Raw genomic sequence first — 4,132 nt, forward strand, 5'->3', positions numbered from 1 at the left:
ACATTGGGAGGAGATTACTGGCTCTAGAAAGTTGCCTCCTGACCTTGATGTGTCTATGTGTATGCATTGTTACATCTACACTCCCACACACATCATGAAGATAATAGTGGCAAAATTTTTAAATAAGTAAGTTTTAAAAGTATTAAGGATATTTTCAACTAAGTGTGTATCTACTTCAGTATGCTGTCATATTTTACATACCCTCAGCAGTGGTTAATCTTCATTGTGAACTTGACTTAGATTTAAAACCTCTATGGAAACACACTTATGAGTGTGCTGATAAGGATGTTTCCAGAAAAGCCTCACTGAGGAAGAAAAACCTACCCTGAGTGTAGTTGGCCCTATTCCACATTACGGAGTTCTAGATGGAATAAACAGAAGGAAGTGATTTGATTTCCAGCATTCACACTTCTGCTTCCTGCTGTGGTCAACCTGACTGAGTCTACATATGACCTGTAGAAGGAATGCAGAAGAAAACGAAATTGTGGGTTTGGGGAGACTTAGAGAACTATGAACAGTACTTCATAGGCCATTCTTGTGGAAGTTTGGGAGACCAGAATGTCAAGAAAAATGCAGATGGTGGTAGCTTGATCACAGGTTGGAGAAAAACAAAAACAATTGGGTTAGATTCTATCTGTTACATTTAGGTGAAGAATTGTACTTCATTCTTCCCATGGCCTGGGAACTTGCAGTGAGGCTAGCCTGAAATGAAGGGGGCTTACTTCTATGGCAGTAGACGGAATCTCAAGATGACATTGTGTTTAGGTTCTGCCATGACGTCTTCTCACAACTCTAATGCATATCTACAATGGGAAAGGGGTTTTGAGTACAACAAAAAGACATAAAAATGGCAAGGGGAGGGGGAAAAATTAACGCTGCAAACAAGCACACTGCAGAGAAAGTGTCTGTAGTTGTTGAGGTGAGTCAAGCCCATGAAGTTATAAAGCCTCACATTCTTCACTGGGGCAATGGAAAAGACCAGAGGGCAAGAACCATTCATTGACTTTCAGGGGAGAGCCTGGTTGAGAATGCCATTGAAGGAATTACCCCACTTTAGCAAAAGTTTAGGGAATTGTTTCCTCAGGTTCAACCCTAGAAGTACACAGAGGACACAGCGACTCTGTTATCTACCTCTGTCAAGGCTGTCCAACCTTTTGATACTGTGGAATGGCCTTATGACCTGACAATATGGTATGACTTCTTCATAACTATTGTGGGGTTCATGAGGCCTACAGGCAGAATCTTGCCACAATCTAGTTAGGAGAGCCAGGAACTCATATTATCCTTCTGCTTCAGCCTTTCAAATTAAAGGCATGGGTCACAAACCCCTGATAAATTACACAATATATTTCTAAATAACCTATGCTCTATTTGGAAAATACTTCAAATGGAATCACATGAAAATTTATAGTGTGCTAAAGCATTGCTGAAAAGGGAAAAGATATGTTAAATGGTGATGATCATAATAAAGAAATACTAAAACCAAAGACTAAAGTCTCTTTATAAGAATCTAAGTAAAACAGAATTATATGCAAAGTAAATAGAACAGAAGAAAGCAATGGCATGTAAAACAAAGATTATGAGAAATTTCATAACAAAAACCTGGTTCTATGTAAAGAATAATCAAACTGATAAGATCACTAATAAGACTGGCAAAAATAAGAGAAAAATTTGAAATTATTGCTATGAGAAATGGAGGTTTTTGTAATTTTTTTCCTTCTGTGGACTAACAGAATAATACAGATGTTACAATTTTTACTCCCACAATATTGACAAGCCATCCAAAATGATCAATTTTCCATTTTTTTATTACACTTGGGGGGTACAGGCATGCTTGCATACATATATGTAAATATGTGCCATGATGTTCATGTGGAGGTCAGAGGGCAATTTGTGGGATCCGGGCCTCTTATTCTTCAATGTGGGTCCATGGAATTGAGCTCAGGTCATCAGGCTTGGCATCAAGTACCTTAACCTGTTGAGCCATCTAGGTGGCCCCCCAAATTAACAGATGTTTTAAAGAACACATAAAAGTTGATAAAAAATATGCTAAAATTTGAGTGACCCATTATTATTAGAATGTATATTTGAATTTATAATTTTAAAATAATCTTCCTGCAAAGATCTCTTGATCCAGATGGTTCTACAGATAAATTCTATCCAACATGTACAGAAGAAAAATAACAATCTTAAGCCCACTTAGAGAAGAGAGAATTCTTTGTGGCTCATTTTATCTCATTACTATTACACTGATAATAAAACCCAGAGAAAAATATCTCCTAAAAAAACTTCTGCCCAATATCCCTCATAAATATAGATGTCAATGTCTTCAACAAATGTAACTGGTCTTTGACTTAAAATAAATTAACATTGGTTTTCACTTCCTGGTAGTGCAAAAAGGCTATGCATTCAACAGAAACCAAACAACATCTTCATATTTCATAAAAGATGATATGCAAACATAAAAAAAATGTTCAACTACAATAATCAACAAGGACCAGTAAAATCACCATACAGTGGCCTTAGAAGGTAAAAAGACACATCACCAGATTATTGGCAAGCATGTTGGAAGAATAATGGGTTGATACACTACTGGTGGAAATACAAAATAGTTCAATGACTTTAGAAAAATAGTTTAACACTTTCTTTAAAAATTAAACACTGAGAGAGTGTAGCTCAGTGGCATGGCACAAACTTACCAAACATTCAAAGCCTTGAGTCCAGTCAATGGAGACAGAAAAAAAAAGAGAGGTTAAGCATACATGTAACCTTAAGTTTCACAATTTGAACATCATTGGTATATTGGGTCAGCCTTTACTGATTGAATGTCCCATGTACTCTACTGGGTCCCAGACACAATGATAATAAATCCCAAATATCCCATAAGAGAAAAAAATTACTTCAAGCTAAGAACTTATGTACTCTGTGATCTAACCATTGCACAGCTATTTACACTGAACAACAAAAATGTATCAAAAGAGAGATACTTTGCACTGACTACACATGCTAACAAATTCATAGTGCCAAGACTCGATATCCAATATGGTGGAATGAAGAGATAGGGCATTTGGGTAGCATCATAATGAATGGCATTAAATGCCTTTATTAAAAATGGGAGGAGGGATCATAAAGAGCTAGACACAGTGGTACACACCTTTAATCTCAGCACTTGGAAGGCAGAAACATGTAGATCTCTGTGAATTCAATGCCAGTCTGTTCTACACAGATTGTTCCACTCAAGGCTATACAGTGAGACCCTGACTGCATGAAAGAAAATCCCAGGGATCCCTTTTGCCATCCTTCTGACACATTAAAATATATAAAGGGGTCTGATGTACACAACTTAGAATAGAGCCCTTACCAGATGCCACCCTGACCCTGGACTCCCACCTCCAAACCAAAAGAAAGAATACTTGTTGTTTTAGCCGCTCTCTTTATTGTATTTTTTATTATAGCCATATCTAAGATAGACTTGTGTCCAGACATTTCTATGAGTTGTCTTCTCAAAAATTAAAAATGCCTGACCCTAGACATGTTGCAGCTATGGCTGCTGTGTCATATGTGCCACAGTAAATGACAGAGAGGAGATAGGTTATGTCTATACTCAGTGTTCTTATCTGTGAACATCTGAATGATTGGTGGTCTAACATTTCCTGAAGAAAACAAGCTTGAGAATCACCAGATCAGTGCCATCAGGCATGTACAGGGAGATAGCCTGAGACAACTACCAATCAGGTGCCCTGCAGGCCGCAGGGGAAGATCATACCCAATGTGACCCCTGCCCAGCACCATAATGAGCAGTTTTGTCATAGCACTCTCTAGACTACTCTCGAGATGACCCCAGACATTCAGAGACCCCAGGAGCCACTAAGAGGAGGAAATAAGTGGTCAAGAAATGGAAAAGAAAGAGAAACAGGGGATGTGGGCAAAATAAAGCGAGGCAGAACTGGAAATCAGAGGGTAGTGAGGAACAACATTATGTGAGTAGCTGGTGATGCCACCTGGGACCATGGTGGGATCCTGCCTGTGCTGCCACCCATGGCCACATCTGGGTTTATGGACCTGCTAGAGCAGAGGTCTGTTACCACCAAAGGCTAGGCAAACATCCTAGGCCTAGGCTGCCACCTGGAGG

The 4,132-nt window shown here is 38.8% G+C and overlaps 1 non-coding gene across 1 annotated transcript; it reads left to right on the plus strand.

Moving 5' to 3' along the window:
* Positions 1-3,519: 3,519 nt before the first annotated feature.
* Positions 3,520-3,651, plus strand: LOC116914121. The gene has a single exon (XR_004389685.1). It is a non-coding gene; the product is annotated as a small nucleolar RNA SNORA17 (small nucleolar RNA).
* Positions 3,652-4,132: the final 481 nt, after the last annotated feature.

This window comes from Rattus rattus, chromosome 12 (assembly GCF_011064425.1).
Source record: "Rattus rattus isolate New Zealand chromosome 12, Rrattus_CSIRO_v1, whole genome shotgun sequence".
NCBI lineage: Eukaryota > Metazoa > Chordata > Mammalia > Rodentia > Muridae > Rattus > Rattus rattus.